This window comes from Odontesthes bonariensis, chromosome 8 (genome assembly GCF_027942865.1).
Source record: "Odontesthes bonariensis isolate fOdoBon6 chromosome 8, fOdoBon6.hap1, whole genome shotgun sequence".
NCBI lineage: Eukaryota > Metazoa > Chordata > Actinopteri > Atheriniformes > Atherinopsidae > Odontesthes > Odontesthes bonariensis.
Window position 1 is genome coordinate 28,875,985 of NC_134513.1, and position 23,316 is coordinate 28,899,300.

The following is a 23,316-nucleotide window of genomic DNA, read 5'->3' on the forward strand; positions in this document are numbered from 1 at the left end:
GTTATGTAATGGTAAGTCATTTAAGTGAATTTTCTAAAAATATTTGATTGGAATTGAATTTGGGAGGAGGGAGAATTAACAAAAAGTTGGAAAGAAGCTGTGGTTATACCAATTAGAAAGCCAGGAAAAGATTAATCAAAACCAAAAATCAAAAATTATAGACCAAGAGCTTTAACATCCAATATATGTAAAATAATGGAGAGAATGATAAATGAAAGATTGTTATATTATATAGAAAGTAAAGGACTTATATCAAAGTATCAAAGTGGATTTAGGAGAGGGAGGAGTACAATGGATCCAGTAATATGTCTAGAGAATGAAATAAGAAAGGCTCAAGTAAATAAAGAGAGTGTTGTAGCAGTATTTTTTTATATTGAAAGAGCGTATGATATGATGTGGAGAGAAGGGTTATTAGTTCAAATTAGAAGAATGGGTATAAATGGTTGTATGTTTAAATGGATTAAAAAAAATTTAGAATGAAGAAAAATACAAGTGAGAATAGGGAAGGAATATTCTGAGAATTTTAACATAGAAAGCACAGTAAGTCTATTATTATTTTCTGTGATATGTTTAAGGCCTCTCACCAGAAGAGCACCTAAAAGATTTCTGAGGAGTGTGGACATAAATCCCGCCACATTTTACCTGGAAAGCAAGCCCTTTATAATTTGACCTAATTTGCCTTCCACATTTGGGTATATACTGAAGAGATTGTAATAACCCCAACCCTAAATTTGACTTGTCCTAAGTGCAATTGCTTTTGTTTCGCCCAATTTTAAATCAAACAACCTCAAACATCCCTGCATGAAACCACATTTAGATAATAATGATTCTATTTTTGTGAAAGGGGGATGAATTCATACCCTCTGTACACATAGCCTAGCTTTACATTAACCTGTTTTATTAATGTTTGCAGATGACTAAGACAGGGAAACCTGATGCTTACTGGAGGGACATCTGTGTAAAATATGCCCAGGGCCAATACCACTTCTCTACTGGCAAACGTCCAGGGGCCAAGAAGTGGAAAAGAGCCCTGGAGAAAATTGATGCTTGTCCCCTGCAGAACCACACAAAGGATCTGTTCTGAGGATGCCTTCTGTGCTCCTGTGGGTTCCACAAGGTAGGTGAAATGATTTACTAAGTCCTGATAAGCCACTGCAGCATGTGGATTTATTTATTGAACAATATATATCTTCACTATTCTGGAGAAAACTGTGAGTGTAGGATTCTGAATTGCATGTAGCACAGCCTTGTCAGCCAAGGAGGAGGAGGAAATAGTCCACCGCTACACAGCTCTCCATGCCATGGACAAGAAGCCTTCAAGGTACAAAATAGTAATTATTTTGTGCACCAGAATTAAACATACATTCCATGGGCTGAATGAAGAATATGGATGTCTCTTTCACCATTTAGCTACACCCAGAAGGCTAGGAAGAAAGCGCGGGCATCAGGAGGACCGTGGAGAGCACCGAGGAAGCCGAGTGGCTCTGCTCCTGGACAGCAGGCGGCAGAGAGGTGCTTTCTATCATTTTGGGTCAATACAAATCATTGATTAAGAGACAGCACATGTAATTAAGTGTAAATTACTTTATTGCAATCCCTACTGACATTGTCACTTGGTTCTTCGTGGCTTTACAACCTTGTTCACGGTCCAGATCATATCACACTTCTCTCCCACAGACTGTACATGACTCACGGCCAAGCAGCCCGGGACCCCGAAGTCCACAGGGTCAGTGAGTGTGTCTGCCTCAGACTAGTGATGTGTCGGTCGCGAACGATCCGGCTCTAAGAGCCGGCTCTTTGCAGTGAACGACAGGAACTGGCTCCACAATGGGAGCCGTTTTGGGATCCTATTTGGGAGCCGTTTTTTTTTTTCTTTCAGTATCTCGCTGTCTCGCTTGTGCTCTGCAAGTGCCACAGAGCCGACAGTTTTGTCCCCACGTCGGTTTTTTTGTCCTTGATACCTTGCTGTCTCCCCCCCCCCACACTCTGCTCTGCTTCTGCCAGTGCTAGACGGAGAGTTTTTTTCCTCGGTCTCCACTGCCCTCATGGAAGCGTGTGCTCCACACATCTGACTAATCACACGCAGCTTTCAATTAATAAGGTGACGGGGCTGCTTTTATACTTTTTCGTACTGTGGTGGGTATTTGTATTTAATACAGTGAGTTCTTCATCTCTAGTGGTTCAAAACTTGTGTTGTTCACATGTTTTTTATCCTTCATAGTTTTATACTTTAATTTAATAGCACTGAAAGTGATACTTGTATTATGGTGCCTTTTTGTTATGAAGCTGCTTTAATACTTTTTCGTACTGTGGTGAGTATTTGTAATACAGTGAGTTCTCCATCTCTAGGCCTAGTAGTTCAAAACTGGTGTTGTTCACATGGTCTTTTTTATCCTTCATAGTTTTATACTTCAATTTAATAGCACTGTATTTGATATTTGTATTGTGGCACCTTTTTTGTTATGAAGCTGCTTTGATACTTTTTCGTATTGTGGTGAGTGTTTGTATTTTATCTGTTTAATTCATTTTAAGTTATTTTTGTGGAAGTGGTGCTATTTTGTGATAATTTAATTGGTTATAATAAAACTTTTATTTATAAAGCATTGTTATGCAGCATTTTTACTCATCATAAGTGCTTAACAATGTCAATAATGAAACAAAATGTTATAAAATTAGGTTTAAGCTGTTAATAATTAATAATGTAAAAATATATATGGGGAGCCGTTTGGGAGCCGAAAGAGCCGGCTCTCCACAGTAAGAAGAGCCATTAGAGCCGCATCTCGAAAAAGAGCCGAAAATCCCATCAGAGGTGTGTAGCAGAGTGGCGCAGCGGAAGCGTGCTGGGCCCACAACCCAGAGGTCAATAGACCAAAACCATCCTCTGCTATGTATACATTTTCAAATCAAACTCGACATCTCTCATTAAAAAACCTGGAAAAGACGATGTAACTCTCATAGCATCACAATTGACACTTGACCAACTCTGAAAACCTTTCAACACACTCTTAATTAAAACTCGTTTGGTGTGCTCACGAGTGTTCTCCAAAGTCCACTTTTCTGATATAAGTAAAAAATAAGAATTATTGTTGTCAAAAGACTGAAATCTTTCACTTTTGTTAAATGGATTAGAGGATCGTTTACCCGATCTCTTTAAGTTGTGTTTTTTATTTTGAATAGTCACGTGGATAAGGCACTGGCCTCCTAAAGCTGGGCATACACTGTGCTATTTTTGGCCCGATGTCGACAAGACTTTCACTCGTGCGACTATTTTGGAGATCGGACCAAGTTTTGGCTCAATCGTGCGTCTCGCATCGTGTGGTATTCATGGGGTAACAACAAACGATTAAGCCCTCCCGACCACCTCCCGATCGTTCGGATGAAAATCAAACTTGTTTGAAATCCTGGTCGCCGCTCGTGAGGCTCTCGCACAGTTGAAGCAGTTGCACGTGGCGATTGACCTCATCCTGTCACACTACGCAGAGCCAAGCAGAATGTCCAGCAAAGAGGTGTTCTTTTGCTGGGGACAGGCCGAGTGCTCCTGCTCAATCGTTTCCAGTTGTTGCTTGGCTCTTTTGATATAAATTATCAGAGCCTGAATTTGTACTTGTACCTTCAAAGCATCCTCGGGTGACAGGAACTTCATCCTACGAAAGCGGGGGTCAAGGGCAGCAGCAATGATGGCCACATTTTGTCCATTCTCTTTGAAAGCAGACTCAGACTCCCACCTTGCCTTCATCTCTTGGTCTGCAGCAATCTGAAAAGAGTTCACAGAAGCAGACTCGTATGTGGTTTTCTTTGTAGACTTATGGAGACCCTTCAGCAGTGGAGGTAAAACAGATATTGTGACATAGGACTCTCCATTGAGAAAAACAGTGGCCTGTTCGAAAGGCTTGAGGACCTGCTCCAGTTCCTCTAGTAAGATCCACTGATCATTCCTCAAATCCATGTATTGCTTCCCACGCTGTGTAACGTCTGGGTCAGAAAGTGTTGCGACCACCGGCCACCGTTGTTCCAAAAGGCGACTTACCATGTAGTATGAGCTGTTCCATCTTAAAGACACATCCTGGAGCAGGGTATGCTCAGCTGTACCCCACTGTTTTTGTTTCTGTTTCAGCTTGCTGCTAGCCGGCTCACTTTTCTTGAAATGCTTCACAAGAGACCATGCAGCTCCGAGTGTCCTGTCGATCATGGGGTTGTTCTTCAAGGCATGATTTACCACCAACTGAAGCGTATGGCCGGCACAACGATGTGATGCTACCCCATGTTTCTCCTCTAGGATGCGAAGAGCTGCAACAACATTTGCTGCGTTATCATGTACAATCGCCAGTACATCATCTCAAAGGGAGAAATCAAATTTATCTGCCTCCATCTCAACCCAAGAGGCAATATTTTCAGCAGTGTGGCGCTCCTCAAGCGGCATTGTAGTTAAGCTAAACGAGGTCAGCTCCTAATTTTCATTAATGAAATGACAGGTGACACCTAAATATGCCTCAGTGACCAGACTGGTCCAAGCATCAGTTGTTAGGGATAGTTTGGAAATGCTTTTTTTCTAGTTCACTTTTCACTTTGTCCATGGTAACCATATACTTCTTCTCCATTAAGTCAGGAAGTGGCGCCTGGATGGAAGGGTGTATCCTGAGTGGAAAGTGTTTATCATTTCACGGAAGCCTTCACCTTCAACAATCGCAAGGGGCCTCATGTCCTTCACAATCATAAAGACGATCCTGTTTGTGTACACACTAGCCTCCTGGGGTGTGCAAGGTGCCTGGTTCTTTTTATGAAAAAAGTCCGCCACACTGCTTTACTTACTCCTGTAAAGGCAAAAAACATAAAGTACATGGATATTCACAGCAGCAAATCAAAAATATAGCAGCGTCCACATCAGTGCTGTTTTTAATGATACATTTAGCTAACAGTAGGCTATACTACAGCCATCTCAGAGGCTCAACTTAAAAAATTATTTATGTAATTTAAATTGTCAACTTGTAATGCGTGTTCACTACTTGGATCTGGTTGCTACTAGATCATGGAATTTCGACAGTCAACAGGTAGACTAGAACTACATAATGGCAGAGTATAAAATCCACCGTCCGGTGTTAGCAAATAGATAACACAGAATAAACATGTCGGGACTGGTAGCGCTAACAGCTTTAAACTAGGCAAACATGGGACCTGTTCTAGTCATAATTAAAAGATGTAAATTTTACGCCGGGAATATAACTAGACAACAACTCAACAGTCTAACGTAGCGTTTATTCAGAGAGGATCTTGAAATTAACAGAACTTACGGTGTTTTGCTGCCATCCTGACGAGCTCCAGGGTGCTTTCGTTTTAAGTGTTCGTGCATCGCTGATGTACTGCTGTGGTACGCCAAATTAAATTTGCATAGTCTGCAAACAACCACATTGTTAGCAGCATTAAGGGTGAAAAATTCCCAGACTTTGGAAGACCGTGTGCGTGAATTTTTAGCTATATGCTCTTCAGTGCTCCAACTACTGCTTGCCGCCGCCATCGTTATGAATTCTTCTTCTTCCGTTTTAAACTAAGGCATCTACACCGATTGGCGACTCTGGTGCATATTTACTGCCACCACTGGACTGGAGTGAGAGTTCATCTAGTAGGTCGTTTGGAACGGGGACTTCAACCAAAAAAAAATAAAAATTAGCGACGCATAAAACGCAAATTATTCATGTCGACGAATTTATGACGTCGAATAAGTCGAATACGTCGACTATTTGACCCAGCTCTAGTGCCAAAGCATGCTGAGCTGTTTGATGATAGATATTACAATTGTATTGTAACTGGTAATCTTGCTGTATAGCACCTCCTACTTTTCGGTTCAAGTTTGACATAGATTTAGTCAGCAGTCAAATGTTCACTCAAGTCTCATCACGTAAAAATACAGAACAATTGCATCTACCGCCATGAGGGGGCAGTCAAGCTCGAAGCCACACCCACTGCCAACAAAACCCAGGCAGAGTCTCTGTGGCGCAATTGGTTAGTGCGTTCGGCTGTTAACCGAAAGGTTGGTGGTTCAAGCCCACCCAGGAACGTTCTGACTTATGCGTATTACGTGAGTTAAAGTAAACATTCTGCCACCAAAACGCTCTCCTTACGTATTATACACGCTCCTTGGCAAAATATTTCTCCAAGGGTGACCTGTTAAGTGCAGTGTAATGCATGACTCAACCTGGAGGCTCCTCTGTCTTTTGTCAAAATTGCACAAGCAAAGTGAAAAAACAACCTTTTTGTCATATTGCTATGAAAGTCACACACAAACAAGAAAAATTCAAAAAGGCTGAGAGACCAAATGAGGGCACTTGGGAAAAAATTTGACATTAAATCTCTTTCTTTAATAAGTCGCACCAGGAAGTTATTGACTACTTGTTTTGTGCTACTTTACTTGTTACCTACACAGCAGATATCAACCTTATGACAAACATAAATAAATCGAACACATACTCTAATGAAGGGATGAGAGGTGGTAATGATCGAGGCCACGCCGACAGACAGCTACAGCAAGTCTCTGTGGTGCAATCGGCCAGCGTGTTCGGCTGTTAACTGAAAGGTTGGTGGTTCGAGCCCACCCAGGGACGAGTGTGTGTACCAACAAATCTACTGGTCAGCAACCAGTTGTAGGTTTGGTAGCAAATCGATAACTGTAATGGGTGACTTGTCCCACTGAACACACAAGTTATCCTTTAAGTCATTTGGTTGACAAGAGTTAAGGTGCCAAAGCATGCTGAGCTGTTTGATGAGAGATATTACAATTGTATTGTAACTGGTAATCTTGCTGTATAGCACCTCCTACTTTTCGGTTCAAGTTTGACATAGATCAGCAGCAGTTCACTCGAGTCTCATCACATAAAAATACAGAACGCTTGCATCTACCGCCATGAGGGGGCAGTCAAGCTCGAAGCCACGCCCACTGCCAAAAAAAGCCAGGCAGAGTCTCTGTGGCGCAATCGGTTAGCGCGTTCGGCTGTTAACAGAAAGGTTGGTGGTTCAAGCCCACCCAGGGACGTTCTGACTTTTGGGATTTACATGAGTTAAAGTAAACATTCTGCTGCCGAAACGCTCTCCTTACGTATTATACACGCTCCTTGGCAAAATATTTCTCCAAGGGTGACCTGTTAAGTGCAGTGTAATGCATGACTCAACCTGGAGGCTCCTCTGTCTTTTGTCAAAATTGCACAAGCAAAGTGAAAAAACAACCTTTTTGTCATATTGCTATGAAAGTCACACACAAACAAGAAAAATTCAAAAAGGCTGAGAGACCAAATGAGGGCACTTGGGAAAATATTTGACATTAAATCTCTTTCTTTAACAAGTCAGACCAGGAAGTTATTGACTACTTGTAGTGTGCTACTTTACTTGTTACCTACACAGCAGATATCAACCTTATGACAAACATAAATAAATCGAACACACACTCTAATGAAGGGGTGAGAGGTGGTAATGATCGTGGCCACGCCCGCAGACAACTACAGCAAGTCTCTGTGGCGCAATTGGCCAGCGCGTTCGGCTGTTAACTGAAAGGTTGGTGGTTCGAGCCCACCCAGGGACGAGTGTGTGTACCAACAAATCTACCGGTCAGCAACCAGTTGTAGGTTTGGTAGCAAATCGATAGCTGTACTGGGTAACTTGTCCCACTGAACCCACAAGTTATCCTTTAAGTCATTTGGTTGACAAGAGTTAAGGTGCCAAAGCATGCTGAGCTATTTGATGAGAGATATTACAATTGTATTGTAACTGGTAATCTTGCTGTATAGCACCTCCTACTTTTCGGTTCAAGTTTGACATAGATCAGCAGCATTTCACTCAAGTCTCATCACGCAAAAATTCAGAACGCTTGCATCTGCCGCCATGAGGGGGCAGTCAAGCTCGAAGCCACGCCCACTGCCAAAAAAAGCCAGGCAGAGTCTCTGTGGCGCAATCGGTTAGCGCGTTTGGCTGTTAACTGAAAGGTTGGTGGTTCAAGCCCACCCAGGGATGGTCTGACTTATGTGTATTACGGGAGTTAACGCAAACATTCTGCCGCCAAAACGCTCTCCTTACGCATTATACACGCTCCTTGGCAAAATATTTCACCAAGGGTGACCTGTTAAGTGCAGTGTAATGCATGACTCAACCTTGAGGCTCCTCTGTCTTTTGTCAAAATTGCACAAGCAAAGTGAAAAAACAACCTTTTTGTCATATTGCTATGAAAGTCACACAAAAACAAGAAAAAATTCAAAAAGGCTGAGAGACCAAATGAGGGCACTTGAGACAAAATTTGACATTAAATCTCTTTCTTTAAGAAGTCAGACCAGGAAGTTATTGACTACTTGTTTTGTGCTACTTTACTTGTTACCTACACAGCAGATATCAACCTTATGACAAACATAAAGAAATCGAACACACACTCTAATGAAGGGGTGAGAGGTGGTAATGATCGTGGCCACGCCCGCAGACAACTACAGCAAGTCTCTGTGGCGCAATTGGCCAGTGCGTTCGGCTGTTAACCGAAAGGTTGGTGGTTCGAGCCCACCCAGGGACGAGTGTGTGTACCAACAAATCTACCAGTCAGCAACCAGTTGTAGGTTTGGTAGCAAATCGATAGCTGTACTGGGTAACTTGTCCCACTGAACCCACAAGTAATCCTTTAAGTCATTTGGTTGACAAGAGTTAAGGTGCCAAATCATGCTGAGCTATTTGATGAGAGATATTACAATTGTATTGTAACTGGTAATCTTGCTGTATAGCACCTCCTACTTTTCGGTTCAAGTTTGACATAGATCAGCAGCATTTCACTCAAGTCTCATCACGCAAAAATTCAGAACGCTTGCATCTACCGCCATGAGGGGGCAGTCAAGCTCGAAGCCACGCCCACTGCCAAAAAACAGCCAGGCAGAGTCTCTGTGGCGCAATCGGTTAGCGCATTCGGCTGTTAACCGAAAGGTTGGTGGTTCAAGCCCACCCAGGGACTTTCTGACTTATGCGTATTACGTGAGTTAAAGCAAACATTCTGCCACCAAAACGCTCTCCTTACGCATTATACACGCTCCTTGGCAAAATATTTCTCCAAGGGTGACCTGTTAAGTGCAGTGTAATGCATGACTCAACCTGGAGGCTCCTCTGTCTTTTGTCAAAATTGCACAAGCAAAGTGAAAAAACAACCTTTTTGTCATATTGCTATGAAAGTCACACACAAACAAGAAAAAATTCAAAAAGGCTGAGAGACCAAATGAGGGACCTTGAGACAAAATTTGACATTGAATCTCTTTCTTTAACAAGTCAGACCAGGAAGTTATTGACTACTTGTTTTGTGCTACTTTACTTGTTACCTACACAGCAGATATCAACCTTATGACAAACATAAAGAAATCGAACACACACTCTAATGAAGGGGTGAGTGGTGGTAATGATCCAGGCCACGCCCACAGACAACTACAGCAAGTCTCTGTGGCGCAATTGGCCAGCACGTTCGGCTATTAACCGAAAGTTTGGGGGTTCGAGCCCACCCAGGGACGAGTGTGTGTACCAACAAATCTACCGGTAAGCAACCAGTTGTAGGTTTGGTAGCAAATCGATAGCTGTACTGGGTAACTTGTCCCACTGAACCCACAAGTTGTCATTTGGTTGACAAGAGTTAAGGTGCCAAAGCATGCTGAGCTATTTGATGAGAGATATTACAATTGTATTTTAACTGGTAATCTTGCTGTATAGCACCTCCTACTTTTCGTTTCAAGTTTGACATAGATCAGCAGCATTTCACTCAAGTCTCATCACGCAAAAATACAGAACGCTTGCATCTGCCGCCATGAGGGGGCAGTCAAGCTCGAAGCCACGCCCACTGCCAAAAAAAAGCCAGGCAGAGTCTCTGTGGTCCAATCGGTTAGCGCGTTCGGCTGTTAACCGAAAGGTTGGTGGTTCAAGCCCACCCAGGGACTGTCTGACTTATGCGTATTACGGGAGCTAACGCAAACATTCTGCCGCCAAAACGCTCTCCTTACGCATTATACACGCTCCTTGGCAAAATATTTCTCCAAGGGTGACCTGTTAAGTGCAGTGTAATGCATGACTCAACGAGGAGGCTCCTCTGTCTTTAGTCAAAATTGCACAAGCAAAGTGAAAAAACAACCTTTTTGTCATATTGCTATGAAAGTCATACACAAACAAGGAAAAATTCAAAAAGGCTGAGAGACCAAATGACGGCACTTGGGAAAAATTTTGACATTAAATCTCTTTCTTTAACAAGTCAGACCAGGAAGTTATTGACTACTTGTAGTGTGCTACTTTACCTGTTACCTACACAGCAGATATCAACCTTATGACAAACATAAAGAAATCGAACACACACTGTAATTGAAGGGATGAGAGGTGGTAATAATGGAGGCCACACCCACAGACAGCTACAGCAAGTCTCTCTGGCGCAATCGGCCAGCGCGTTCGGCTGTTAACCGAAAGGTTGGTGGTTCAAGCCCACCCAGGGACGATCTGACTTATGCGTATTATGGGAGTTAACGCAAACATTCTGACGCCAAAATGCTCTCCTTATGCATTATACACGTTCCTTGTCAAAATATTTCTCCAAGGGTGACCTGTTAAGTGCAGTGTAATGCATGACTCAACCTGGAGGCTCCTCTATCTTTTGTCCAAATTGCACAAGCAAAGTGAAAAAACAACCTTTTTGTCATATTGCTATGAAAGTCATACACAAACAAGGAAAAATTCAAAAAGGCTGAGAGACCAAATGAGGGCACTTGAGAAAAAATTTGACATTAAATCTCTTTCTTTAACAAGTCAGACCAGGAAGTTATTGACTACTTGTAAGTGTGCTACTTTACTTGTTACCTACACAGCAGATATCAACCTTATGACAAACATAAATAAATCGAACACACACTCTAATGAAGGGGTGATAGGTGGTAATGATCGAGGCCAATCCCACAGTCAACTACAGCAAGTCTCTGTGGCGCAATTGGCCAGCGCGTTCGGCTGTTAACAGAAAGGTTGGTGGTTCGAGCCCACCCAGGGACGAGACTGTGTACCAACATATCTACCAGTCATTAACCAGTTGTAGGTTTGGTAGCAAATCGATAGCTGTATTGGGTAACTGAACCCACAAGTTATCCTTTAAGTCATTTAGTTAACAAGAGTTAAGGTGCAAAAGCATGCTGAGCTATTTGATGAGAGATATTACAATTGTATTTTAACTGGTAATCTTGCTGTATAGCACCTCCTACTTTTCGGTTCAAGTTTGACATAGATCAGCAGCATTTCACTCAAGTCTCATCACGCAAAAATACAGAACGAGTGCATCTGCCGCCATGAGGGGGCAGTCAAGCTCGAAGCCACGCCCACTGCCAAAAAAAGCCAGGCAGAGTCTCTGTGGCGCAATCGGTTAGCGCGTTTGGCTGTTAACCGAAAGGTTGGTGGTTCAAGCCCACCCAGGGACGATCTGACTTATGCGTATTATGGGAGTTAACGCAAACATTCTGACGCCAAAACGCTCTCCTTATGCATTATACACGTTCCTTGTCAAAATATTTCTCCAAGGGTGACCTGTTAAGTGCAGTGTAATGCATGACTCAACCTGGAGGCTCCTCTATCTTTTGTCAAAATTGCACAAGCAAAGTGAAAAAACAACCTTTTTGTCATATTGCTATGAAAGTCACACACAAACAAGAAAAAATTCAAAAAGGCTGAGAGACCAAATGAGGGCACTTGGGAAAATATTTGACATTAAATCTCTTTCTTTAACAAGTCAGACCAGGAAGTTATTGACCACTTGTTGTGTGCTACTTTACTTGTTACCTACACAGCAGATATCAACCTTATGACAAACATAAAGAAATCGAACACACACTGTAATTGAAGGGATGAGAGGTGGTAATAATCGAGGCCACGCCCACAGACAGCTACAGCAAGTCTCTGTGGCGCAATCGGCCAGCGCGTTCGGCTGTTAACCGAAAGGTTGGTGGTTCGAGCCCACCCAGGGACGAGTGTGTGTACCAACAAATCTACCGGTCAGCAACCAGTTGTAGGTTTGGTAGCAAATCGATAGCTGTACTGGGTAACTGAACCCACAAGTTATCCTTTAAGTCATTTGGTTGACAAGAGTTAAGGTGCCAAAGCATGCTGAGTTATTTGATGAGAGATATTACAATTGTATTGTAACTGGTAATCTTGCTGTATAGCACCTCCTACTTTTCGGTTCAAGTTTGACATAGATCAGCAGCATTTCACTCAAGTCTCATCACGCAAAAATTCAGAACGCTTGCATCTGCCGCCATGAGGGGGCAGTCAAGCTCGAAGCCACGCCCACTGCCAAAAAAAGCCAAGCAGAGTCTCTGTGGCGCAATCGGTTAGCGCGTTGGGCTGTTAACCGAAAGGTTGGTGGTTCAAGCCCACCCAGGGACGATCTGACTTATGCGTATTATGGGAGTTAACGCAAACATTCTGCCGCCAAAACGCTCTCCTTATGCATTATAAACGCTCCTTGTCAAAATATTTCTCCAAGGGTGACCTGTTAAGTGCAGTGTAATGCATGACTCAACCTGGAGGCTCCTCTATCTTTTGTCAAAATTGCACAAGCAAAGTGAAAAAACAACCTTTTTGTCATATTGCTATGAAAGTCATACACAAACAAGGAAAAATTCAAAAAGGCTGAGAGACCAAATGAGGGCACTTGAGAAAAAATTTGACATTAAATCTCTTTCTTTAACAAGTCAGACCAGGAAGTTATTGACTACTTGTAAGTGTGCTACTTTACTTGTTACCTACACAGCAGATATCAACCTTATGACAAACATAAATAAATCGAACACACACTCTAATGAAGGGGTGAGAGGTGGTAATGATCGAGGCCAATCCCACAGACAACTACAGCAAGTCTCTCTGGTGCAATTGGCCAGTGCGTTCAGCTGTTAACCGAAAGGTTGGTGGTTCGAGCCCACCCAGGGATGAGTGTGTGTACCAACAAATCTACCGGTAAGCAACCAGTTGCAGGTTTGGTAGCAAATCGATAGCTGTACTGGGTAACTTGTCCCACTGAACCCACAAGTTATCCTTTAAGTCATTTGGTTGACAAGAGTTAAGGTGCCAAAGCATGCTGAGCTATTTGATGAGAGATATTACAATTGTATTTTAACTGGTAATCTTGCTGTATAGCACCTCCTACTTTTCGGTTCAAGTTTGACATAGATCAGCAGCATTTCACTCAAGTCTCATCACGCAAAAATACAGAACGCTTGCCTCTACCGCCATGAGGGGGCAGTCAAGCTCGAAGCCACGCCCACTGCCCAAAAAAAGCCAGGCAGAGTCTCTGTGGCGCAATCGGTTAGTGCGTTTGGCTGTTAACCGAAAGGTTGGTGGTTCAAGCCCACCCAGGGACTGTCTGACTTATGCGTATTACGGGAGTTAACGCAAACATTCTGCCGCCAAAACGCTCTCCTTACGCATTATACACGCTCCTTGGCAAAATATTTCTCCAAGGGTGACCTGTTAAGTGCAGTGTAATGCATGACTCAACCTGGAGGCTCCTCTGTCTTTTGTCAAAATTGCACAAGCAAAGTGAAAAAACAACCTTTTTGTCATATTGCTATGAAAGTCATACACAAACAAGGAAAAATTCAAAAAGGCTGAGAGACCAAATGACGGCACTTGGGAAAAATTTTGACATTAAATCTCTTTCTTTAACAAGTCAGACCAGGAAGTTATTGACTACTTGTAGTGTGCTACTTTACCTGTTACCTACACAGCAGATATCAACCTTATGACAAACATAAAGAAATCGAACACACACTGTAATTGAAGGGATGAGAGGTGGTAATAATCGAGGCCACACCCACAGACAGCTACAGCAAGTCTCTCTGGCGCAATCGGCCAGCGCGTTCGGCTGTTAACCGAAAGGTTGGTGGTTCGAGCCCACCCAGGGACGAGTGTGTGTACCAACAAATCTACCGGTCAGCAACCAGTTGTAGGTTTGGTAGCAAATCGATAGCTGTACTGGGTAACTTGTCCCACTGAACCCACAAGTTATCCTTTAAGTCATTTGGTTGACAAGAGTTAAGGTGCCAAAGCATGCTGAGCTATTTGATGAGAGATATTACAATTGTATTGTAACTGGTAATCTTGCTGTATAGCACCTCCTACTTTTCGGTTCAAGTTTGACATAGATCAGCAGCATTTCACTCAAGTCTCATCACGCAAAAATTCAGAACGCTTGCATCTGCCGCCATGAGGGGGCAGTCAAGCTCGAAGCCACGCCCACTGCCAAAAAAAGCCAGGCAGAGTCTCTGTGGCGCAATCGGTTAGCGCGTTCGGCTGTTAACCGAAAGGTTGGTGGTTCAAGCCCACCCAGGGACGATCTGACTTATGCGTATTATGGGAGTTAACGCAAACATTCTGATGCCAAAACGCTCTCCTTATGCATTATACACGTTCCTTGTCAAAATATTTCTCCAAGGGTGACCTGTTAAGTGCAGTGTAATGCATGACTCAACCTGGAGGCTCCTCTATCTTTTGTCAAAATTGCACAAGCAAAGTGAAAAAACAACCTTTTTGTCATATTGCTATGAAAGTCATACACAAACAAGGAAAAATTCAAAAAGGCTGAGAGACCAAATGAGGGCACTTGAGAAAAAATTTGACATTAAATCTCTTTCTTTAACAAGTCAGACCAGGAAGTTATTGACTACTTGTAAGTGTGCTACTTTACTTGTTACCTACACAGCAGATATCAACCTTATGACAAACATAAATAAATCGAACACACACTCTAATGAAGGGGTGATAGGTGGTAATGATCGAGGCCAATCCCACAGTCAACTACAGCAAGTCTCTGTGGCGCAATTGGCCAGCGCGTTCGGCTGTTAACCGAAAGGTTGGTGGTTCGAGCCCACCCAGGGACGAGACTGTGTACCAACATATCTACCGGTCAGCAACCAGTTGTAGGTTTGGTAGCAAATCGATAGCTGTACTGGGGAACTGAACCCACAAGTTATCCTTTAAGTCATTTGGTTGACAAGAGTTAAGGTGCCAAAGCATGCTGAGCTATTTGATGAGAGATATTACAATTGTATTGTAACTGGTAATCTTGCTGTATAGCACCTCCTACTTTTCGGTTCAAGTTTGACATAGATCAGCAGCATTTCACTCAAGTCTCATCACGCAAAAATTCAGAACGCTTGCATCTGCCGCCATGAGGGGGCAGTCAAGCTCGAAGCCACGCCCACTGCCAAAAAAAGCCAAGCAGAGTCTCTGTGGCGCAATCGGTTAGCGCGTTCGGCTGTTAACCGAAAGGTTGGTGGTTCGAGCCCACCCAGGGACGATCTGACTTATGCGTATTATGGGAGTTAACGCAAACATTCTGCCGCCAAAACGCTCTCCTTATGCATTATACACGCTCCTTGTCAAAATATTTCTCCAAGGGTGACCTGTTAAGTGCAGTGTAATGCATGACTCAACCTGGAGGCTCCTCTATCTTTTGTCAAAATTGCACAAGCAAAGTGAAAAAACAACCTTTTTGTCATATTGCTATGAAAGTCATACACAAACAAGGAAAAATTCAAAAAGGCTGAGAGACCAAATGAGGGCACTTGAGAAAAAATTTGACATTAAATCTCTTTCTTTAACAAGTCAGACCAGGAAGTTATTGACTACTTGTAAGTGTGCTACTTTACTTGTTACCTACACAGCAGATATCAACCTTATGACAAACATAAATAAATCGAACACACACTCTAATGAAGGGGTGAGAGGTGGTAATGATCGAGGCCAATCCCACAGACAACTACAGCAAGTCTCTCTGGCGCAATTGGCCAGTGCGTTCAGCTGTTAACCGAAAGGTTGGTGGTTCGAGCCCACCCAGGGATGAGTGTGTGTACCAACAAATCTACCGGTAAGCAACCAGTTGTAGGTTTGGTAGCAAATCGATAGCTGTACTGGGTAACTTGTCCCACTGAACCCACAAGTTATCCTTTAAGTCATTTGGTTGACAAGAGTTAAGGTGCCAAAGCATGCTGAGCTATTTGATGAGAGATATTACAATTGTATTTTAACTGGTAATCTTGCTGTATAGCACCTCCTACTTTTCGGTTCAAGTTTGACATAGATCAGCAGCATTTCACTCAAGTCTCATCACGCAAAAATACAGAACGCTTGCCTCTACCGCCATGAGGGGGCAGTCAAGCTCGAAGCCACGCCCACTGCCCAAAAAAAGCCAGGCAGAGTCTCTGTGGCGCAATCGGTTAGTGCGTTTGGCTGTTAACCGAAAGGTTGGTGGTTCAAGCCCACCCAGGGACTGTCTGACTTATGCGTATTACGGGAGTTAACGCAAACATTCTGCCGCCAAAACGCTCTCCTTACGCATTATACACGCTCCTTGGCAAAATATTTCTCCAAGGGTGACCTGTTAAGTGCAGTGTAATGCATGACTCAACCTGGAGGCTCCTCTGTCTTTTGTCAAAATTGCACAAGCAAAGTGAAAAAACAACCTTTTTGTCATATTGCTATGAAAGTCATACACAAACAAGGAAAAATTCAAAAAGGCTGAGAGACCAAATGACGGCACTTGGGAAAAATTTTGACATTAAATCTCTTTCTTTAACAAGTCAGACCAGGAAGTTATTGACTACTTGTAGTGTGCTACTTTACCTGTTACCTACACAGCAGATATCAACCTTATGACAAACATAAAGAAATCGAACACACACTGTAATTGAAGGGATGAGAGGTGGTAATAATCGAGGCCACACCCAGAGACAGCTACAGCAAGTCTCTCTGGCGCAATCGGCCAGCGCGTTCGGCTGTTAACCGAAAGGTTGGTGGTTCGAGCCCACCCAGGGACGAGTGTGTGTACCAACAAATCTACCGGTCAGCAACCAGTTGTAGGTTTGGTAGCAAATCAATAGCTGTACTGGGTAACTTGTCCCACTGAACCCACAAGTTATCCTTTAAGTCATTTGGTTGACAAGAGTTAAGGTGCCAAAGCATGCTGAGCTATTTGATGAGAGATATTACAATTGTATTTTAACTGGTAATCTTGCTGTATAGCACCTCCTACTTTTCGGTTCAAGTTTGACATAGATCAGCAGCATTTCACTCAAGTCTCATCACGCAAAAATACAGAACGATTGCATCTGCCGCCATGAGGGGGCAGTCAAGCTCGAAGCCACGCCCACTGCCGAAAAAAGCCAGGCAGAGTCTCTGTGGCGCAATCGGTTAGCGCGTTCGGCTGTTAACCGAAAGGTTGGTGGTTCAAGCCCACCCAGGGATGGTCTGACTTATGCGTATTATGGGAGTTAACGCAAACATTCTGCCGCCAAAACGCTCTCCTTACGCATTATACACGCTCCTTGGCAAAATATTTCTCCAAGGGTGACCTGTTAAGTGCAGTGTAATGCATGACTCAACCTGGAGGCTCCTCTATCTTTTGTCAAAATTGCACAAGCAAAGTGAAAAAACAACCTTTTTGTCATATTGCTATGAAAGTCACACACAAACAAGAAAAAATTCAAAAAGGCTGAGAGACCAAATGAGGGCACTTGGGAAAATATTTGACATTAAATCTCTTTCTTTAACAAGTCAGACCAGGAAGTTATTGACCACTTGTTGTGTGCTACTTTACTTGTTACCTACACAGCAGATATCAACCTTATGACAAACATAAAGAAATCGAACACACACTGTAATTGAAGGGATGAGAGGTGGTAATAATCGAGGCCACGCCCACAGACAGCTACAGCAAGTCTCTGTGGCGCAATAGGCCAGCGCGTTCGGCTGTTAACCGAAAGGTTGGTGGTTCGAGCCCACCCAGGGAAGAGTGTGTGTACCAACAAATCTACCGGTAAGCAACCAGTTGTAGGTTTGGTAGCAAATCGATAGCTGTACTGGGTAACTTGTCCCACTGAACCCACAAGTTGTCATTTAGTTGACAATAGTTAAGGTGCCAAAGCATGCTGAGCTGTTTGATGAGAGATATTACAATTGTATTGTAACTGGTAATAATGCTGTATAGCACCTCCTACTTTTCGGTTCAAGTTTGACATAGATCAGCAGCATTTCACTCAAGTCTCATCACGCAAAAATACAGAACGCTTGCATCTGCCGCCATGAGGGGGCAGTCAAGCTCGAAGCCACGCCCACTGCCAAAAAATGCCAGGCAGAGTCTCTGTGGCGCAATCGGTTAGCGCGTTCGGCTGTTAACCGAAAGGTTGGTGGTTCGAGCCCACCCAGGGACGAGTGTGTGTACCAACAAATTGAACGGTCAGCAACCAGTTGTAGGTTTGGTAGCAAATCGATAGCTGTACTGGGTAACTTGTCCCACTGAACCCACAAGTTATCCTTTAAGTCATTTGGTTGACAAGAGTTAAGGTGCCAAAGCATGCTGAGCTATATGATGAGAGATATTACAATTGTATTGTAACTGGTAATCTTGCTGTATAGCACCTCCTACTTTTCGGTTCAAGTTTGACAAAGATCAGCAGCATTTCACTCAAGTCTCATCACGCAAAAATTCAGAACGCTTGCATCTACCGCCATGAGGGGGCAGTCAAGCTCGAAGCCACGCCCACTGCCAAAAAAAGCCAGTTAGAGTCTCTGTGGCGCAATCGGTTAGCGCGTTCGGCTGTTAACCGAAAGGTTGGTGGTTCAAGCCCACCCAGGGACTGTCTGACTTATGCGTATTATGGGAGTTAACGCAAACATTCTGACGCCAAAACGCTCTCCTTACGCATTATACACGCTCCTTGGCAAAATATTTCTCCAAGGGTGACCTGTTAAGTGCAGTGTAATGCATGACTCAACCTGGAGGCTCCTCTATCTTTTGTCAAAATTGCACAAGCAAAGTGAAAAAACAACCTTTTTGTCATATTGCTATGAAAGTCATACACAAACAAGGAAAAATTCAAAAAGGCTGAGAGACCAAATGAGGGCACTTGAGAAAAAATTTGACATTAAATCTCTTTCTTTAAGAAGTCAGACCAGGAAGTTATTGACTACTTGTAGTGTGCTACTTTACTTGTTACCTACACAGCAGATATCAACCTTATGACAAACATAAATAAATCGAACACACACTCTAATGAAGGGGTGATAGGTGGTAATGATCGAGGCCAATCCCACAGACAACTACAGCAAGTCTCTGTGGCGCAATTGGCCAGAGCGTTCGGCTGTTAACCGAAAGGTTGGTTGTTCGAGCCCACCCAGGGACGAGACTGTGTACCAACAAATCTACCGGTCAGCAACCAGTTGTAGCTTTGGTAGCAAATCGATAGCTGTACTGGGTAACTTGTCCCACTGAACCCACAAGTTGTCATTTAGTTAACAAGAGTTAAGGTGCCAAAGCATGCTGAGCTATTTGATGATAGATATTACAATTGTATTGTAACTGGTAATCTTGCTGTATAGCACCTCCTACTTTTCGGTTCAAGTTTGACATAGATCAGCAGCATTTCACTCAAGTCTCATCACGCAAAAATACAGAACGCTTGCATCTACCGCCATGAGGGGGCAGTCAAGCTCAAAGCCACGCCCACTGCCAAAAAACAGCCAGGCAGAGTCTCTGTGGCGCAATCGGTTAGCGCATTCGGCTGTTAACCGAAAGGTTGGTGGTTCAAGCCCACCCAGGGACTTTCTGACTTATGCGTATTACGTGAGTTAAAGCAAACTTTCTGCCACCAAAACGCTCTCCTTACGCATTATACACGCTCCTTGGCAAAATATTTCTCCAAGGGTGACCTGTTAAGTGCAGTATAATGCATGACTCAACCTGGAGGCTCCTCTGTCTTTTGTCAAAATTGCACAAGCAAAGTGAAAAAACAACCTTTTTGTCATATTGCTATGAAAGTCACACACAAACAAGAAAAAATTCAAAAAGGCTGAGAGACCAAATGAGGGCACTTGGGAAAATATTTGACATTAAATCTCTTTCTTTAACAAGTCAGACCAGGAAGTTATTGACTACTTGTAGTGTGCTACTTTACCTGTTACCTACACAGCAGATATCAACCTTATGACAAACATAAAGAAATCGAACACACACTCTAATGAAGGGGTGAGAGGTGATAACTATCGTGGCCACGCCCGCAGACAACTACAGTAAGTCTCTGTGGCGCAATTGGCCAGCGCGTTCGGCTGTTAACCGAAAGGTTGGTGGTTCGAGCCCACCCAGGGACGAGTGTGTGTACCAACAAATCTACCGGTAAGCAACCAGTTGTAGGTTTGGTAGCAAATCGATAGCTGTACTGGGTAACTTGTCCCACTGAACCCACAAGTTATCCTTTAAGTCATTTGGTTGACAAGAGTTAAGGTGCCAAAGCATGCTGAGCTATTTGATGAGAGATATTACAATTGTATTGTAACTGGTAATAATGCTGTATAGCACCTCCTACTTTTCGGTTCAAGTTTGACATAGATCAGCAGCATTTCACTCAAGTCTCATCACGCAAAAATACAGAACGCTTGCCTCTACCGCCATGAGGGGGCAGAGAAGCTCGAAGCCACGCCCACTGCCCAAAAAAAAGCCAGGCAGTGTCTCTGTGGCGCAATCGGTTAGCGCGTTCGGCTGTTAACCGAAAGGTTGGTGGTTCAAGCCCACCCAGGGGCGGTCTGACTTATGCGTATTACGGGAGTTAACGCAAACATTCTGCCGCCAAAACGCTCTCCTTACGCATTATACACGCTCCTTGGCAAAATATTTCTCCAAGGGTGACCTGTTAAGTGCAGTGTAATGCATGACTCAACCAGGAGGCTCCTCTGTCTTTTGTCAAAATTTCACAAGCAAAGTGAAAAAACAACCTTTTTGTCATATTGCTATGAAAGTCATACACAAACAAGGAAAAATTCAAAAAGGCTGAGAGACCAAATGACGGCACTTGGGAAAAATTTTGACATTAAATCTCTTTCTTTAACAAGTCAGACCAGGAAGTTATTGACTACTTGTAGTGTGCTACTTTACCTGTTACCTACACAGCAGATATCAACCTTATGACAAACATAAAGAAATCGAACACACACTCTAATGAAGGGGTGAGAGGTGGTAATGATCGAGGCCAATCCCACAGACAACTACAGCAAGTCTCTCTGGCGCAATTGGCCAGCGCGTTCGGCTGTTAACTGAAAGGTTGGTGGTTCGAGCCCATCCAGGGACGAGTGTGTGTACCAACAAATCTACCGGTAAGCAACCAGTTGTAGGTTTGGTAGCAAATCGATAGCTGTACTGGGTAACTTGTCCCACTGAACCCACAAGTTGTCATTTAGTTGACAAGAGTTAAGGTGCCCAAGCATGCTGAGCTATTTGATGAGAGATATTACAATTGTATTGTAACTGGTAATCTTGCTGTATAGCACCTCCTAATTTTCGGTTCAAGTTTGACATAGATCAGCAGCATTTCACTCAAGTCTCATCACGCAAAATACAGAACGCTTGCATCTACCGCCATGATGGGGCAGTCAAGCTCGAAAACAGACCCACTGCCAAAAAAAGCCAGGCAGAGTCTCTGTGGCGCAATCGGTTAGCGCGTTCGGCTGTTAACCGAAAGGTTGGTGGTTCAAGCCCACCCAGGGACGTTCAGACTTATGCGTATTATGGGAGTTAACGCAAACATTCTGCCGCCAAAACGCTCTCCTTATGCATTATACACGCTCCTTGGCAAAATATTTCTCCAAGGGTGACCTGTTAAGTGCAGTGTAATGCATGACTCAACCTGGAGGCTCCTCTGTCTTTTGTCAAAATTGCACAAGCAAAGTGAAAAACAACCTTTTTGTCATATTTCTATGAAAGTCACACACAAACAAGAAAAAATTCAAAAAGGCTGAGAGACCAAATGAGGGCACTTGGGAAAAAATTTGACATTAAATCTCTTTCTTTAACAAGTCAGACCAGGAAGTTATTGACCACTTGTTGTGTGCTACTTTACTTGTTACCTACACAGCAGATATCAACCTTATGACAAACATAAATAAATCGAACACACACTCTAATGAAGGGGTGATAGGTGGTAATGATCGAGGCCAATCCCACAGTCAACTACAGCAAGTCTCTGTGGCGCAATTGGCCAGCGCGTTCGGCTGTTAACCGAAAGGTTGGTGGTTCGAGCCCACCCAGGGACGAGACTGTGTACCAACATATCTACCGGTCAGCAACCAGTTGTAGGTTTGGTAGCAAATCGATAGCTGTACTGGGGAACTGAACCCACAAGTTATCCTTTAAGTCATTTGGTTGACAAGAGTTAAGGTGCCAAAGCATGCTGAGCTATTTGATGAGAGATATTACAATTGTATTGTAACTGGTAATCTTGCTGTATAGCACCTCCTACTTTTCGGTTCAAGTTTGACATAGATCAGCAGCATTTCACTCAAGTCTCATCACGCAAAAATTCAGAACGCTTGCATCTGCCGCCATGAGGGGGCAGTCAAGCTCGAAGCCACGCCCACTGCCAAAAAAAGCCAAGCAGAGTCTCTGTGGCGCAATCGGTTAGCGCGTTCGGCTGTTAACCGAAAGGTTGGTGGTTCGAGCCCACCCAGGGACGATCTGACTTATGCGTATTATGGGAGTTAACGCAAACATTCTGCCGCCAAAACGCTCTCCTTATGCATTATACACGCTCCTTGTCAAAATATTTCTCCAAGGGTGACCTGTTAAGTGCAGTGTAATGCATGACTCAACCTGGAGGCTCCTCTATCTTTTGTCAAAATTGCACAAGCAAAGTGAAAAAACAACCTTTTTGTCATATTGCTATGAAAGTCATACACAAACAAGGAAAAATTCAAAAAGGCTGAGAGACCAAATGAGGGCACTTGAGAAAAAATTTGACATTAAATCTCTTTCTTTAACAAGTCAGACCAGGAAGTTATTGACTACTTGTAAGTGTGCTACTTTACTTGTTACCTACACAGCAGATATCAACCTTATGACAAACATAAATAAATCGAACACACACTCTAATGAAGGGGTGAGAGGTGGTAATGATCGAGGCCAATCCCACAGACAACTACAGCAAGTCTCTCTGGCGCAATTGGCCAGTGCGTTCAGCTGTTAACCGAAAGGTTGGTGGTTCGAGCCCACCCAGGGATGAGTGTGTGTACCAACAAATCTACCGGTAAGCAACCAGTTGTAGGTTTGGTAGCAAATCGATAGCTGTACTGGGTAACTTGTCCCACTGAACCCACAAGTTATCCTTTAAGTCATTTGGTTGACAAGAGTTAAGGTGCCAAAGCATGCTGAGCTATTTGATGAGAGATATTACAATTGTATTTTAACTGGTAATCTTGCTGTATAGCACCTCCTACTTTTCGGTTCAAGTTTGACATAGATCAGCAGCATTTCAC

The 23,316-nt window shown here is 43.4% G+C and overlaps 24 non-coding genes across 24 annotated transcripts; all 24 read left to right on the top strand.

Annotated features, from left to right (window-relative positions):
- Nucleotides 1–5,979: 5,979 nt before the first annotated feature.
- Nucleotides 5,980–6,053, top strand: trnan-guu (transfer RNA asparagine (anticodon GUU)). The gene has a single exon. It is a non-coding gene; the product is annotated as a tRNA-Asn (tRNA).
- An 897-nt stretch (nucleotides 6,054–6,950) lies between these two features.
- On the top strand, nucleotides 6,951–7,024 carry trnan-guu (transfer RNA asparagine (anticodon GUU)). The gene has a single exon. It is a non-coding gene; the product is annotated as a tRNA-Asn (tRNA).
- Nucleotides 7,025–7,493: 469 nt separating this feature from the next.
- On the top strand, nucleotides 7,494–7,567 carry trnan-guu (transfer RNA asparagine (anticodon GUU)). Its single transcript has one exon. It is a non-coding gene; the product is annotated as a tRNA-Asn (tRNA).
- Nucleotides 7,568–8,465: 898 nt separating this feature from the next.
- On the top strand, nucleotides 8,466–8,539 carry trnan-guu (transfer RNA asparagine (anticodon GUU)). The gene has a single exon. It is a non-coding gene; the product is annotated as a tRNA-Asn (tRNA).
- Nucleotides 8,540–8,894: 355 nt separating this feature from the next.
- On the top strand, nucleotides 8,895–8,968 carry trnan-guu (transfer RNA asparagine (anticodon GUU)). The gene has a single exon. It is a non-coding gene; the product is annotated as a tRNA-Asn (tRNA).
- Nucleotides 8,969–9,438: 470 nt separating this feature from the next.
- Nucleotides 9,439–9,512, top strand: trnan-auu (transfer RNA asparagine (anticodon AUU)). Its single transcript has one exon. It is a non-coding gene; the product is annotated as a tRNA-Asn (tRNA).
- Nucleotides 9,513–10,948: 1,436 nt separating this feature from the next.
- On the top strand, nucleotides 10,949–11,022 carry trnan-guu (transfer RNA asparagine (anticodon GUU)). Its single transcript has one exon. It is a non-coding gene; the product is annotated as a tRNA-Asn (tRNA).
- A 345-nt stretch (nucleotides 11,023–11,367) lies between these two features.
- Nucleotides 11,368–11,441, top strand: trnan-guu (transfer RNA asparagine (anticodon GUU)). The gene has a single exon. It is a non-coding gene; the product is annotated as a tRNA-Asn (tRNA).
- A 471-nt stretch (nucleotides 11,442–11,912) lies between these two features.
- trnan-guu (transfer RNA asparagine (anticodon GUU)) lies at nucleotides 11,913–11,986 on the top strand. The gene has a single exon. It is a non-coding gene; the product is annotated as a tRNA-Asn (tRNA).
- Nucleotides 11,987–12,331: 345 nt separating this feature from the next.
- trnan-guu (transfer RNA asparagine (anticodon GUU)) lies at nucleotides 12,332–12,405 on the top strand. Its single transcript has one exon. It is a non-coding gene; the product is annotated as a tRNA-Asn (tRNA).
- A 900-nt stretch (nucleotides 12,406–13,305) lies between these two features.
- On the top strand, nucleotides 13,306–13,379 carry trnan-guu (transfer RNA asparagine (anticodon GUU)). The gene has a single exon. It is a non-coding gene; the product is annotated as a tRNA-Asn (tRNA).
- An 899-nt stretch (nucleotides 13,380–14,278) lies between these two features.
- Nucleotides 14,279–14,352, top strand: trnan-guu (transfer RNA asparagine (anticodon GUU)). The gene has a single exon. It is a non-coding gene; the product is annotated as a tRNA-Asn (tRNA).
- A 471-nt stretch (nucleotides 14,353–14,823) lies between these two features.
- On the top strand, nucleotides 14,824–14,897 carry trnan-guu (transfer RNA asparagine (anticodon GUU)). The gene has a single exon. It is a non-coding gene; the product is annotated as a tRNA-Asn (tRNA).
- A 345-nt stretch (nucleotides 14,898–15,242) lies between these two features.
- On the top strand, nucleotides 15,243–15,316 carry trnan-guu (transfer RNA asparagine (anticodon GUU)). Its single transcript has one exon. It is a non-coding gene; the product is annotated as a tRNA-Asn (tRNA).
- A 900-nt stretch (nucleotides 15,317–16,216) lies between these two features.
- trnan-guu (transfer RNA asparagine (anticodon GUU)) lies at nucleotides 16,217–16,290 on the top strand. The gene has a single exon. It is a non-coding gene; the product is annotated as a tRNA-Asn (tRNA).
- Nucleotides 16,291–17,189: 899 nt separating this feature from the next.
- Nucleotides 17,190–17,263, top strand: trnan-guu (transfer RNA asparagine (anticodon GUU)). Its single transcript has one exon. It is a non-coding gene; the product is annotated as a tRNA-Asn (tRNA).
- Nucleotides 17,264–18,153: 890 nt separating this feature from the next.
- trnan-guu (transfer RNA asparagine (anticodon GUU)) lies at nucleotides 18,154–18,227 on the top strand. The gene has a single exon. It is a non-coding gene; the product is annotated as a tRNA-Asn (tRNA).
- A 354-nt stretch (nucleotides 18,228–18,581) lies between these two features.
- Nucleotides 18,582–18,655, top strand: trnan-guu (transfer RNA asparagine (anticodon GUU)). Its single transcript has one exon. It is a non-coding gene; the product is annotated as a tRNA-Asn (tRNA).
- An 890-nt stretch (nucleotides 18,656–19,545) lies between these two features.
- trnan-guu (transfer RNA asparagine (anticodon GUU)) lies at nucleotides 19,546–19,619 on the top strand. Its single transcript has one exon. It is a non-coding gene; the product is annotated as a tRNA-Asn (tRNA).
- A 470-nt stretch (nucleotides 19,620–20,089) lies between these two features.
- trnan-guu (transfer RNA asparagine (anticodon GUU)) lies at nucleotides 20,090–20,163 on the top strand. The gene has a single exon. It is a non-coding gene; the product is annotated as a tRNA-Asn (tRNA).
- Nucleotides 20,164–20,519: 356 nt separating this feature from the next.
- On the top strand, nucleotides 20,520–20,593 carry trnan-guu (transfer RNA asparagine (anticodon GUU)). The gene has a single exon. It is a non-coding gene; the product is annotated as a tRNA-Asn (tRNA).
- Nucleotides 20,594–21,481: 888 nt separating this feature from the next.
- On the top strand, nucleotides 21,482–21,555 carry trnan-guu (transfer RNA asparagine (anticodon GUU)). The gene has a single exon. It is a non-coding gene; the product is annotated as a tRNA-Asn (tRNA).
- Nucleotides 21,556–22,024: 469 nt separating this feature from the next.
- On the top strand, nucleotides 22,025–22,098 carry trnan-guu (transfer RNA asparagine (anticodon GUU)). Its single transcript has one exon. It is a non-coding gene; the product is annotated as a tRNA-Asn (tRNA).
- Nucleotides 22,099–22,443: 345 nt separating this feature from the next.
- On the top strand, nucleotides 22,444–22,517 carry trnan-guu (transfer RNA asparagine (anticodon GUU)). Its single transcript has one exon. It is a non-coding gene; the product is annotated as a tRNA-Asn (tRNA).
- Nucleotides 22,518–23,316: the final 799 nt, after the last annotated feature.